The sequence below is a fragment of the Pristiophorus japonicus genome, chromosome 12 (assembly GCF_044704955.1).
Source record: "Pristiophorus japonicus isolate sPriJap1 chromosome 12, sPriJap1.hap1, whole genome shotgun sequence".
In the NCBI taxonomy this organism is placed as follows: domain Eukaryota; kingdom Metazoa; phylum Chordata; class Chondrichthyes; family Pristiophoridae; genus Pristiophorus; species Pristiophorus japonicus.
In genome coordinates, this window is record NC_091988.1 from 31,265,881 (window position 1) to 31,280,813 (window position 14,933).

The 14,933-nt window shown below is 45.9% G+C and overlaps 1 protein-coding gene across 1 annotated transcript in view; it reads left to right on the top strand.

Annotated features, from left to right (window-relative positions):
• Window positions 1–10,983: 10,983 nt before the first annotated feature.
• The window catches only part of dnah12 (dynein, axonemal, heavy chain 12), a 393,315-nt gene continuing 389,365 nt past the window's right edge, over window positions 10,984–14,933 (top strand). Inside the window, exon 1 of the mRNA XM_070895275.1 lies at window positions 10,984–11,030. The gene's annotated coding sequence lies outside the window, so the exon portion shown is untranslated. The remainder of the gene's footprint in view (window positions 11,031–14,933) is intronic.

The window sequence follows — 14,933 nt, forward strand, 5'->3', positions numbered from 1 at the left end:
AAATAGTCAGTCCCTCAAAAAAAATGGAGTTATAGTTATCGCCTGAAATTGTTGAACTCAATGTTGAGTTCGGAAGATGAGGTCCTGTTCCTCAAGCTTCTGTTCAGCTTAATTGGAGCAGTACAGGAGGCCGAGGACAGGGAGGTCAGAATGGGGGTGGGCCGGTGAATTAAAATCGCAAGCGACGAGAAGTTGAGAGTCACGCTTGTGGACTGAACGGAGATGTTCTGCAAACCGATCACCCAATCTGTATTTGGTCTCCCCAGTGTAGAGGAGACTGCATCATGAGCAGCGAATACAGTATATTAAATTGAAAGTAGTACAAGTAAAATCACTGTTTCACCTGGAAGGAGTGCTTGGGGTCCTAGATAGTGAGAAGTGTCACGTATCTCACACTACTGTATATAACTGTATCGTGCCATGCTATACATGACTGTAACTAGATATGACCTGCAACCACAAGCATACTTTACCAGGGGTGCACTTGCAGGAGACACTGCATACCTGTTCCACACAGGTATATAAAGGCAGGTCTCAGGCAAGTGAGGAACTCGAGAGCTGTGAAATAAAGGTACACATCCAAAGTGACCTTGACTTCAGCATGTGCCTCGTGTAAGTCTGTACTGCAGGGTCAGGACTTTACAGTGGCGACGAGTTACGGGATCACAGAATCCACAGAATGGCGACCAACGGCTCAGATGAGAAATACAATGCTGGAGACAATTGGGAGGACTTTATAGAAAGGCTCCAGCAAAACTTTGTAACCCAGACTGGTTCGGCGACGATAAGGCAGACAAGAGAAGAGACAAATCTCTTGACCAGCTACGGCTGGAAAACATACGCCTTAATGAAGGACCTGCTGGCACCCGAGAAACCAGCAAGCAAGTCGTTTGAGGAGTTGAGCACACTGGTGAGAGACCACCTGAAACCAGCGAGCAGCCTACACATGGCCAGACACAGGTTCTACAACTACAGGCGCTGTGTGGGCCAGAGCATACCCGACTTTGTGGCAGAACTTCGGAGGCTGGCTAGTTTATGTGAGTTCTCCGATGAACTAAGGAGAGAAGTACTGAGAGACATTTTTATTACATAGAAACATAGAAAATAGGTGCAGGAGTAGGCCATTTGGCCCTTCGAGCCTGCACTGCCATTCAATGAGTTCATGGCTGAACATGCAACCTCAGTACCCTATTCCTGCTTTCTCGCTATACCCCTTGATCCCCCTAGTAGTAAGGACTACATCTAACTCCTTTTTGAATATGTTCAGTGAATTGGCCTCAACAACTTTCTGTGGTAGAGAATTCCACAGGTTCACCACTCTCTGGGTGAAGAAGTTTCTCCTCATCTCGGTCCTAAATGGCTTACCCCTTATCCTTAGACTGTGACCCCTGGTTCTGGACTTCCCCAACATTGGGAACATTCTTCCTGCATCTAACCTGTCTAAACCCGTCAGAATTTTAAACGTTTCTATGAGATCCCCTCTCATTCTTCTGAACTCCAGTGAATACAAGCCCAGTTGATCCAATCTTTCTTGATAGGTCAGTCCCGCCATCCCGGGAATCAGTCTGGTGAACCTTCGCTGCACTCCCTCAATAGCAAGAATGTCCTTCCTCAGGTTAGGAGACCAAAACTGTACACAATACTCCAGGTGTGGCCTCACCAAGGCCCTGTACAACTGTAGCAATACCTCCCTGCCCCTGTACTCAAATCCCCTCGCTATGAAGGCCAACATGCCATTTGCTTTCTTAATCGCCTGCTGTACCTGCATGCCAACCTTCAATGACTGATGTACTATGACACCCAGGTCTCGTTGCACCTCCCCTTTTCCTAATCTGTCACCATTCAGATAATAGTCTGTCTCTCTGTTTTTACCACCAAAGTGGATAACCTCACATTTATCCACATTATACTTCATCTGCCATGCATTTGCCCACTCACCTAACCGATCCAAGTCACTCTGCAGCCTCATAGCATCCTCCTCGCAGCTCACACTGCCACCCAACTTAGTGTCATCTGCAAATTTGGAGATACTACATTTAATCCCCTCGTCTAAATCATTAATGTACAATGTAAACAGCTGGGGCCCCAGCACAGAACCTTGCGGTACCCCACTAGTCACTGCCTGCCATTCTGAAAAGTACCCATTTACTCCTACTCTTTGCTTCCTGTCTGACAACCAGTTCTCAATCCATGTCAGCACACTACCCCCAATCCCATGTGCTTTAACTTTGCACATTAATCTCTTGTGTGGGACCTTGTCGAAAGCCTTCTGAAAGTCCAAATATACCACATCAACTGGTTCTCCCTTGTCCACTCTACTGGAAACATCCTCAAAAAATTCCAGAAGATTTGTCAAGCATGATTTCCCTTTCACAAATCCATGCTGACTTGGACCTATCATGTCACCTCTTTCCAAATGCGCTGCTATGACATCCTTAATAGTTGATTCCATCATTTTACCCACTACTGATGTCAGGTTGACCGGTCTATAATTCCCTGTTTTCTCTCTCCCTCCTTTTTTAAAAAGTGGGGTTACATTGGCTACCTCCACTCGATAGGAACTGATCCAGAGTCAATGGAATGTTGGAAAATGACTGTCAATGCATCCGCTATTTCCAAGGCCACCTCCTTAAGTACTCTGGGATGCAGTCCATCAGGCTCTGGGGATTTATCGGCCTTCAATCCCATCAATTTCCCCAACACAATTTCCCGACTAATAAGGATTTCTCTCAGTTCCTCCTTCTTACTAGACCCTCTGACCCCTTTTATATCCGGAAGATTGTTTGTGTCCTCCTTAGTGAATACCGAACCAAAGTACTTGTTCAATTGGTCTGCCATTTCTTTGTTCCCCATTATGACTTCCCCTGATTCTGACTGCAGGGGACCTACGTTTGTCTTTACTAACCTTTTTCTCTTTACATATCTATAGAAACTTTTGCAGTCCGTCTTAATGTTCCCTGCAAGCTTCCTCTCGTACTCTATTTTCCTGCCCTAATCAAACCCTTTGTCCTCCTCTGCTGAGTTCTAAATTTCTCCCAGTCCCCAGGTTCACTGCTATTTCTGGCCAATTTGTATGCCACTTCCTTGGCTTTAATGCTGTCCCTGATTTCCCTTGATAGCCACGGTTGAGCCACCTTCCCTTTTTTATTTTTACGCCAGACAGGGATGTACAATTGTTGTAGTTCATCCATGCGGTCTCTAAATGTCTGCCATTGCCCATCCACTGTCAACCCCTTAAGTATCATTCGCCAATCTATCCTAGCCAATTCACGCCTCATACCTTCAAAGTTAGCCTTCTTTAAGTTCTGGACCATGGTCTCTGAATTATCTGTTTCATTCTCCATCCTAATGTAGAATTCCACCATATTATGGTCACTCTGCCCCAAGGGGCCTCGCACAACGAGATTACTAATTAATCCTCTCTCATTACATAGCACCCAGTCTAAGATGGCCTCCCCCCTAGTTGGTTCCTCGACATATTGGCTAGAAAACCATCCCTTATGCACTCCAGGAAATCCTCCTCCACCGTATTGCTTCCAGTTTGGTTAGCCCAATCTATATGCATATTAAAGTCACCCATGATAACAGCTGCACCTTTATTGCATGCACCCCTAATTTCCTGTTTGATGCCCTCCCCAGCATCACTACTACTGTTTGGAGGAATAGGCCACACAGGCCTATTCCGAAAGCTTATAGAGACCAAGAACTTGACCCTAGAGGCACCAGCACTGGTTGCACAGACATTCTTGGCAGGAGAAGAAGAAACGAGGTTGATCTATACTGCGGGTACGACAACTAACGAAACATCGGAACAAGGGGTTCACAGCGTGAAACAAGCCGCTACCCCCACACACAGACAAAGGCAGGACAACAGGTCTTCAACAGCAGGCAGTGGCGCCAGAAGCCATCAAGGGCCACATGAACGGCTGTTCACACCTCATCAACCCACAATGCGAGCAATCAGCTACAGACTGAGAGAAGCTCAAGAGAGATCAGCCAGACGCAGCTCATCCTTCGGAAACAATGGAAGCCGTCTGTGCTGGAGATGTGGGGGAAGGCACTCAACAAGGGGGTGTCGATTTCAGCATGCTGTTTGCAGAAACTGCAACTATACAGGGCATCTGGCTCGCATGTGCAGAAAAACAGCAGCTCGGCTGGAATACGAATTGGAAGGGTCGGAAAGCGGACCAGAAGACGGTGGGGACAGTGCCCGGGACACCGAGGTACAGCGGGTCAACACGATCAATGTCCACTGTTCTTACAATAAGACGCCTCCAATAATGATGAGGATCCTACTCAACGGGATACCCGTCAACATGGAACTGGACACGGGAGCTAGTCAATCTCTCATGAGCGTCCAACAATTTGAACAGCTGTGGCCACACAAAAGAGACAGACCAAAACTCACAAGGATCGACACCAAACTAAGGACCTATACCAAAGAAATCATCCCAGTCCTTGGCAGTGCCATGCTCTCAGTCACACACAAAGGGACGGTGAACCAACTTCTCATGTGGATTGTCCCCGGAGATCTCCCAGCACTGTTGGGGAGAAGCTGGCTGGCAAAACTAAATTGGAAATGGGATGATGTTCACGCCATGTCGTCAGAAGAACGGACCTCCTGCTCAACAGTTCTAAGTCATTTTGAACATCTCTTTCAGCCAGGTGTGGGCACTTTCAAAGCGGCTAAAGTTAAAATCTACATCACACAGGATGCCAGACCGGTCTATCACAAGGCTAGAGCCTTATGTGATGAGGGAAAAGATTGAACACGAACTGGACCGGCTTCTGCGGGAAGGCATTATATCACCTGTGGAACTTAGCGACTGAGCAAGTCCCATCGTCCCCGTCATGAAGCCTGATGGATCCGTACGAATCTGTGGGGATTACAAGTCTACCATAAACAGAGTCTCCTTACAGGACCAATACCCGCTGCCCAGAGCGGAGGACCTATTTGCCACATTGGCTGGAGGAAAACTTTTCTTGAAACTAGATCTCACATCTGCGTATATGACGCAAGAACTGACCGAAGAGTTTAAGCTACTCACCACCATCAACACACATCGAGGCCTTTTTATGTACAATCGATGCCCATTCGGCATCAGGTCGGCAGCTGCTATATTCCAGCGCAACATGGAGAGCCTGCTCAAGTCCATCCCGGGGACGGTTGTGTTTCAAGATGACATACTCATCACGGGCAGGGACACCGACTCCCATCTCCGCAATTTGGAGGAAGTACTAAGTCGATTGGATCGGGTAGGCCAAGAGTTAAGAAATCCAAGTGTCTGTTTCTCGTGCCCGAGGTTGAATTTTTGGGCAGAAGGATTGCCGCTGATGGAATCCGCCCAACAGAACCCAAAACCGAAGCAATTCGTCTGGCACCCAGGCCCCGGAATATCTCGGAACTGCGCGCCTTTCTCGGGCTACTCAATTACTTTGGGAACTTTATGCAGAACTTGAGCACGCTGCTGGAGCCTCTCCACGTGCTACTCAGAAAGGGGTGCCATTGTTTTTTGGGGGACGCCCAAGAACGCGCCTTCAATAAGGCACGCAACCTTCTATGTTCCAACAGTGTTTTAGCCTTTTTTGACCCAGGTAAAAAGCTAGTTCTTACATGTGATGCGTCAGCGTACTGGGTCAGGTGCGTTTTACAGCATGTCAATGATGCGGGTAAATTACAACCCATTGCTTATGCCTCCAGGTCACTTTCGTGGGTGGAGCGCGGGTACGGTATGGTTGAGAAGGAGGCGCTCGCGTGCGTGTACGGTGTCAAAAAGATGCACCAATACCTTTTCGGGGCCAAGTTCGCGTTAGAAACCGACCACAAACCCCTCATGTCCCTGCTATCCGAGTGCAAGGCAATAAACGCCAATGTCTCGGTGCGCATTCAGCGGTGGGCACTCATGCTAGCGTCTTACAACTACACAATAAGGCACAGACCAGGCACAGACAACTGTGCCGACGCGCTTAGCAGGCTACCCCTGGAGACCACGGAATGGTCCGACGAACAGGACTATGAGATGGTCATGGAAATCAATGCCTTTGAATCCACAGGTTCGCCCATGATGGCTCGCCAAATCAGAGCCTGGACGACCAGCGACCCCACGTTATCCTTAGTCAAAAGATGTGTTTTAACTGGTGAATGGGCAGAGGCTCGTGATGCTTGCCCCGAGGAGATCAAACCTTTCCATAGGCGCATGCATGAACTATCACTACAGGCAGACTGCCTGATGTGGGGCAGCCGAGTAGTTATGCCCTTGCGAGGCAAAGAGGCGTTTGTCCAGGAACTCCACCGCGAGCACCCGGGGATCGTCCTTATAAAGGCCATAGCCAAATCCCACGTCTGGTGGCCTGGCATTGATGCGGACTTGGAGCTCTGCGTCCGGCGGAGCACCATTTGTGCCCAACTCAGTAATGCCCCCAGGGAGGTCCCCCTAAGCCCCTGGCCCTGGCCCACCAAACCGTGGTTGCGGGTGCATGTATACTATGCGGGCCCATTCATGGGCAAAATGTTCCTCGTAGTCGTCGATGCATTTTCAAAGTGGATCGAGTGCACCATTTTAAACTCGAGCACTACCTCCACCAGTGTGGAGAGCCTTAGAACCATGTTTGCAACGCACGGAATTCCTGACATATTGGTCAGTGATAATGGTCCGTGCTTCACCAGTGCAGAATTTCAAGATTTTATAGTTGACCACAGCATAAATCACGTTAAGACAGCACCGTTCAAGCCAGCCTCCAATGGCCAGGCGGAGCGAGCAGTGCAAATCGTTAAACAAGGCATGCTAAAAATCCAAGGTCCCACGCTGCAGAGCCGACTGTCGTGACTGCTGCTGGCATACAGATCTCGTCCGCATTCGTTGACTGGGAAGCGAGGCACTCGAGAGCTGTGAAATAAAGGTGCAGGTCCGGAGCGACCTTGACTTCAGCATGTGCCTCGTGTAAGTCTGTACTGCAGGGTCAGGACTTTACAGGAAGGGAGCAGGTGAAAGGGCAGGTGTTGCAATTCCTGGGAAGGGGAGCAGGTGTTTAACTTGATCTTAGTTTAACATCTTCAAAAGGTAGCGTTTTGGCTACCATAAATCGAAAGGCCACGTTAATGAATTGAGGATTTACTGTGATTGAAAGGCTGTGTTAGAGGGAGCAGCGTGCAGCGGTCTAGCCCAGAAATCGGCGCGGTCCCGGCCTGCAAGACCATCAGCAGGCCGGGGCTATCATTGGGAGCAGCGCGCGGCGGCATACCACTGCAGGAGGGCAGGATATGCACACATATAGCAGTGCGGGCAGGCGAGGCAGGAGGGGCAAAGGAGCGGCAAAAGTTTGTCGAAGGAAGTAACCGGGGCCCAGGAGAGGCGAAGGCCCAGGGGCAGCACGGGCCAGCCCACACTGCAATATGTGTGCACATGATGTCCATGCAGCAGAACTGGTCTCCAGTTGTCTTGGGTAATCCTTGCCACTGGACCAAGACCTAGTTCTGTCAAGCCCGTGTGGTGACTGGTGTGCAACGGCCACCACACGTTAAAAAAATCCACGCACAGCCATCTTCCACCCTCCAAGATGTAGTTCAGGATCTGGAGTATTAGGTCTTTCATTGAAACACCTGTGAACTCATTCCTTTTTGGCGTGGAAGCAAGTCATCCTCGCTTCAAGGGACTGCCTATGATGATGATATGAGTTAAGTTTTGAACCCACGACCTTTTTATGCAGAGGTGAGTGCACTATTAATTTAGCAAACTGACACAATGCCATACTCAAATGCAAATAGCCATTTGTGACTTTGTTCAAATTAGTTTAGAGGATGAGCAATCACATTCTTTTACACGTATTGGTGTAATTTCAAAAACTGAAAATGTGCAGCCCCAAGATTAATACTAAAAACTTTAGGTTTATATATGCAATTTTTGAGTGCCAGTAATGCACTAATAAATGCATCAAAGGCGACGTAAGAAAAAACTTTTTGTACAGCGAGTGGTTACGATCTGGAATGCACTACCTGAAAGGGTGGTGGAGGCAGTCTCAATCTCATAGTTGAAAAGGGAGTTGGTTAAGTATCTGAAGGAAAAAGATTTGCTGGGCTATGGAGAAAGGGCGGGGGAGTGGGACTAGCTGAGAGCCAACACGGGCTCGACAGGCCAAATAGCCTTCCGTGCTGTAACCATTCTATGATTCTAATACTCCTATGAGTATGAAAACATGTAGGGGAAACATTGCTGTTTATCTAAGGTTATTAAGTAACCAGCTTTTGGGATGACGTCTTTTGAGATTCCAATGGACCTAATAAAAAATGAAGGTTTCTGCTGTCCAGCTCCTGCTTTTTGGGGAAATCCCTCAGCAGTATACAAATGGAAAGAGTTTGTGTTTGTTGACTCGGCAATTTGTTGTCAGACGAATGATGTGTACAAGCCGGACTTTTCTCCTCCTGTGCTCTGTAAAGTAGTTTATATCATTTTCTGCATACCACAGGTGTGCAGCTAATCAAGATAAACAGGTTATCTTCCCATGAGGGTTTTTGTACTATGGAATGACTTGGAAGAGGATCTACATTTGGCTGTACAAAAATTAATGTAATGTACATCTAGATGAATGGCTGAAGACTTGCTCCTTCCCCAGTTGAAGTGACGTGGATTTAGTATTAATTACCGCTAAGGTAAAGAATATATTTTATGAGCTCAGGACATCCCAAAGCATTTCAGTCAATTCAATACTTTTGTATAAACATTGTTGTAATGTAGGGAAATGCATTAGCCAATTTGCACAAGGCAAGGTCCCACATAAATCAATGAGATAAATGGAAAATAATGGCCCGTTATTAGCAGTAAGAATTTTTTTTGCCAATATAAGGTCTTCAAATCCCTAATTGGCCACCCACTTGTTAAAAATTAACACAAATATCTCCAACAACACAAAGGTTCTGAGGCCTAAAACATCTGCAACTCCAGGAGACTTTGTGCACACTTCTCACGCTGACAGCACCTGGGACTTCACCCTCATAAATTTCCGGCAAGTTGTGAACTCTGTGAAGGTTGTTTCAGTTGAATGTGGAAAAATTCAGTAGAGCAAGAAATCATCATCATCTTTGGCGGTCCCTCGAATGAGGATTACTTGCTTCCACACCAAAAGGGATGAGTTCACTGATGTTTCACTGGAGGACCCGATATTCCAGTCCTGAACTCCAGAGGTGAAAGATGCCTGTGCGTGGATTTTTTTAACGTGTGGTGACTGTTGCACATCAGCCACGATCTCTCACCACTCCTCTGCCTCAATCATTCGCTGCACCTCCGCCACGATCTCTCACCACTCCTCCGCCTCAATCATTCGCTGCACCTCCGCCACGATCTCTCGCCACTCCTCCGCCTCAATCATTTGCTGCACCTCCGCCACGATCTCTCACCACTCCTCCGCCTCAATCATTCGCTGCACCTCCGCCACGATCTCTCGCCACTCCTCCGCCTCAATCATTCGCTGCACCTCCGCCACGATCTCTCACCACTCCTCCGCCTCAATCATTCGCTGCACCTCCGCCACGATCTCTCGCCGCTTATCCGCCCCTTCTCTCTCCTCCGCTGTGCAGCAAGAAATAATGTAAACCTGAACTGGTGTTAACTTTTTTAACACCAAAAAAATTAGAATTTATGTAGGGCCTTTCACGACCACCGGACGTCCCAAAGCACTTTACAGCCAATGAAGTACTTATTTTTGGAAATGTAGTCAATGTGGTAATGTAGGAAATGCAGCAGCCAATCTGTCCACAGCAAGCTCCCACAAACAGCAATGTGATAATGACCAGATCATCTGCAACATCTCACCGTAGGCAACTAGGCCGAAATAGCAGTGCCTGGTCTCCAGTCGCCTTGGACCCCCTTGCCACTGGATCAAGACCTTGCTCAGCTCAGCCCGTGTGGTAGCCGGTGTGCAATGGCCACTCTACGTTAAAAGAGTTCGGGACCTAGAACGTCAGGACCCTCATGGACAACAAACTCACTTCAGGAGTAGAAGCAAATCTTCCTCGATTCCGAAGGACTGCCTATGACTGAAAAACACCTGTGTTGTGCCATGTATAATGAAAGTCTCGGCACTGTTTAGTAACTTGTAAAGAAATGTAAATGTATTCTCATCTGTTCTGTGTACTGCTTTCATCTGCATAGTGCTACATGTAACGTGATTCGTGATCGGCATTGAAATGTACCCTGGAATCTAATGTAAACCTGTTCTCATCTGCTCCATGTAATATCCTCATGTAACATGTAACATGTAACATGCTTTACAGATTGTACTAAACTGAACCTTGAAATGCGTGCATTGTATGGAACTGCTGTCAGCATCCAAATGAATTGTATGGAATTGCTGACCGCAAGGTACTGAGCAATTTTCCAGTGTATTGTGAAAATTTTATATGAATAAAGTATATTTTTGAAAAAAAATGACTGCCTATGATGATGTTATTTTAGTGATGTTGATTGAGGGATGAATATTGGCCAGGGGATAACTGCTCTTCTCTTCAACCGATCATATTTTTAAAACCGAAATGTAGGAGACAGGACAGGCAAACCATCATCATAGGCAGTCCCTCAAAATCGAGGAAGACTTGCTCCCACTCCAAAAGTGAGTTCTCAGGTGACTGAACAGTCCAATACAGGAATTACAGTCTCTGTCACAGGTGGGGCAGACAGTGGCTGAAGGAAAGGGTGGGTGAAGAGTCTGGTTTGCCGCACGCTCCTTCCACTGTCTGCGCTTGTTTTCTGCATGCTCTCGGTGACGAGACTCGAGGTGCTCAGCACTCTCTCGGATGCTGGCAAACCATTTAGCTGCTGGTTAACAGGGCCCATCTCACAGCGGCCTTGGCGCCCCCTGGTACAGACTGCAGCCAATCAAAGGCTCAGCTCACCCAATTCCACACCGGATGGAGCGCCCGCTCCGCCCCTCCTCCGGAAGTGGTGTCTCCATGGTGACCAGGTTGTTTGCTGATATCAGGAGCAGCGGGCGGTAACGGTGGCTGCCCCCGGGATCAACCCTACACACAGGCCGTCAATGTAAGTCCCCCTGTGAATGTGCAGATATCCTGGTGTGTGTGCTTTTCAGGGAGTTAGGAGTCGAATTACAGAAAAGGGGAATTGCGACTGCCTCGCTCCACCATGAACTACGGGTGAATTAGCGACTGGCTCCGGACTTAGCACTGACAGGTTCTCTCTCAGACCAAGTCAGAAGCGTCGTTCTGTTTCTTTTTTCTCTCTAAAGTGACCTGTGTTCTGAAGACAATGTCAGTGTTACTTAGACAAACCAAAGAAAGACTTCCATTTATATAGCGCCTTTCACGACCACCGGACTTTAACAAGATTAATAGTATGGACAGATCCGCAGTTTTGATTTGACCTTCACACATTGGTGACCATCACACATTGGCGTGGTAGTCAGGTTATTTCACTGATGAAGATAAATATATCTGTTTTAAATGTTATATTATTTTTGACTGCAATATGTATAGCGAATATTTGTGATAAATATTTCCGGCACTGGACTAATCTGGTAAGTGATAGGAAACGAACTTTGAATGGGTCTTTGTTAAATTGACAGGTGAAAGTATATGTTGTGTTCCACCTCCTCCCTCTCCTCAACAGGTTCTGGAATGTTAAAATAAATTAAATTGTCCGTGACTATAATTGCCTTGACTACACTGACGTTTTTCTGGGCATTCCTAACAAGAGTAATTTATATTTATATAGTACCTTTAACATTAAAAAAATCAAGGTGTTCCTATCATTCAAAATTTGACACTGAGCCACATAAGATGTCAGGACTATGACTTAAAGCTTTGTCAAAGAGGTAGATTTTCAGGAGAACAGAGAGGTGGAGAGGGTAAGGGAGGGAATTCCAGAGCTTGGAAGGCATGGCTGTCATTGGTGAAGCAAAGGATGTAAGGGATGCAGAAGAGGCCAGAGTTAAACAAAATGCAGAGTACTTCGAGGGTTGTAGGACTGGAGAAGGTTATGTAGGTAGGGAGGGATGAGGTCATGGATGAATTTGAACACTGGGATGAGAATTTAAAAAATACTCCTTTGTCAAACATGCAAATCATGCGTGAAGTGAGTTTGGGCAGCCTCTGGTATAGGTCTACAGTGGAGAATTCAGCAATCTTACTCAGGCCATCGGGATACTGGTGTAGCAAGTAGAAATTGATTGTCTATGATCAATTTATTTTATGGGACAGATATAATAATATTTGCATCATAAGGAATTGCCATGGTTGAATTTCAAATTCAGTTGGCTGTTGAGAAAATTGGATCTCAAACCAGTGTCCTAAGCTTAAATAAAGGAGACTACAAAGATATGAGGGCAGAGTTGGCTAAAGTGGACTGGGAAAATAGAAACATTGAAATTAGGTGCAGGAGTAGGCCATTCGGCCCTTCGAACCTGCACGCCATTCAATAAGATCATGGCTGATCATTCAATCTCAGTACCCCCCTTCCTGCTTTCTCACCATACCCCTTGATCCCTTTGGCCGTAAGGGATCTAACTCTCTTTTGAATATATCTAATGAACTGGCCTCAACAACTTTCTGCGGTAGAAAATTCCACAGGTTAACCACTCTCTGAGTGGAAAAAGTTTCTCCTCATCTCGGTCCTAAATGGCTTACCCCTTATTCTTAGACTGTGACCCCTGGTTCTGGAACTCCCCACCAACGGGAACATTCTTCCTGCCTCTAACCTGTCCAATCCTGTCAGAATTTTATATATTTCTGAGATCCTTTCTCATTCTTCTAAACTCCAGTGGATACAAGCCCAATTGATCCAGTCTCTCCTCATATGTCAGTCCTGCCAGATTAAAGTATGGGATGGTTGATGAGCAGTGGCAGACATTTAAGGAGATATTTCATAACTCGCAGCAAAAATATATTCCAATGAGAAAGAAAGACTAAGAGAAGGGGTAACCATCTGTGGCTAACTAAGGAAATAAGGGATGGTATTAAATTGAAAACAATGTGACCAAGACTAGTGGGAGACCAGAGGATTGGGAAACTTTTAAAAGCCAGCAAAGAACGACTAAAAAAATGATAGAGAGGGAAGATAAATTATGAGAGTAAACTAGCATGAAATATAAAAACAGATAGTAAGAGTTTCTACAGGTGCATAAAAAGGAAAAGAGTGGCGAAAGTAAATGTTGGTCCCCTAGAGGATGAGACTGGGGAATTAATAATGGAGAACGGGGAAATGGCAGAAACATTGAACAAATATTTTGTATCGTTCTTTACGGCACAAGACACTAAAAACATCCCAATAGTGGATAATCAAGGGACTGTAGGAGGGGTGCATGAAACACAAAAAGTTAGTATACAGGTACAGCAAGTAATCAGGAAAGCAAATGGAATGTTGGCCTTTATTGCAAGGGGGATAGAGTCTAAAAGCAGAGAAGTCCTACTACAACTGTACAGGGTATTGGTGAGGCCACACCTGGAGTACTGCGTACATTTTTGCTCTCCATATTTAAGGAAAGAAATACTTGCATTGGAGGCTGTTCTGAGAAGATTCACTAGGTTGATTCCAGAGATGAGGGGGTTGACTTACGAAGATAGGTTGAGTAAGTTGGGCCTATGCTCATTGGAGTTCAGAAGAATGAGAGGTGATATCGTAACATATAAGACAATGAGGGGACTCGACAAGGTGGATACAGAGAGGATATTTCCACTCATAGGGCAAACAAAAACTAGGGGACGTAGTCTCAGAATAAGGGGCCGCCCATTTCTTCTCTCAGAGGGTTGTAAATCAATGGAATTCTTTGCCCCAGAGAGCTGTGGAGGCTGGGTCATTGAATATATTTAAGGTGGAGATAGTCAGATTTTTGAGCGATAATGGAATAAAGGGTTAAGGGGAGAGGGCAGGGAAGTGGAGCTGAGTCCATGATCAGATCAGCCATGATTGTATTAAATGGCGGAGCAGGCTCTAGGGGCCAGGTGGCCTACTCCTGTTCCTATTTCATATGTTATTATGTGTGCGAAATGCTGAAATTACAAGTATTCATGATCTTGCTTAGATGGGCATATATTGAGTTCTGATATTCTCTCACCTTTGTATTTTCCATTTGTGAAACGACTGTAATTCATTCATTGTTAAGGAATGCAAAGTTTCACTACTAAATCTTTCAGTGCTGCCTATTGCTGAATTGTCACTGTACCTTGCACTGCAGCACCAGCAAGAGCTCCACTACCCACTCTGGAATGATCAGAAGCAAAATGTCATTCACAAACATTCAAACATATCCAGCCTGACTGCAGTCACTTTTTAACCAATTTATCTTTGGTAGTTTTAATCTTTAGCTCTTTTTCATCTATTGATATTTTTGGCCTCATTGTCTCATCTTATCTCAAATCTTTTTCATTGCCAAAGCTGGCTCCAAGAAACTTGGTTTCCATTTTACTTTTAATGTTATTTTCTCCTTAACTATTCTTAACTCTCTGTAAAACCAAAGTCCACCTGAGGCACGAATACTGCTCTCATTCTAACAGCTCCGTTCCACTCTGAGGAGATGCAGTTCATCTTTAGAGGCAGCACAAAATGGGTGATTGCAAATTGGCAGCCCATTTTACACCACCCAATTATCATTTCCATCGATGCCAATGGAAAAGAAAATCGGAAGGAGTCTAAAAGTGGTTGCCGATTCACTGGCCCAAGAGGAATTTCACCCCTCTAGATTGGCTATAAGGAAAAAGTTAGCCATATGATAGGTGATCTATCTTTTACCGTTGGCCTCCAACACCTCTCTTTCTTGACTTTCTTTACTTTTCAATTTTGTTATGGTCTGCGATCCTCTGAACCTTTCTGACTTGTTGCCTAAGCTGTAGATTTGATATCCCATCTGATGTTCTTCTTCTCTGCATTCTCACTGTGTTGAAATCAAGACTCCTCATATAGTCTATTAATCTAACTCAATTCTCTTGCGGG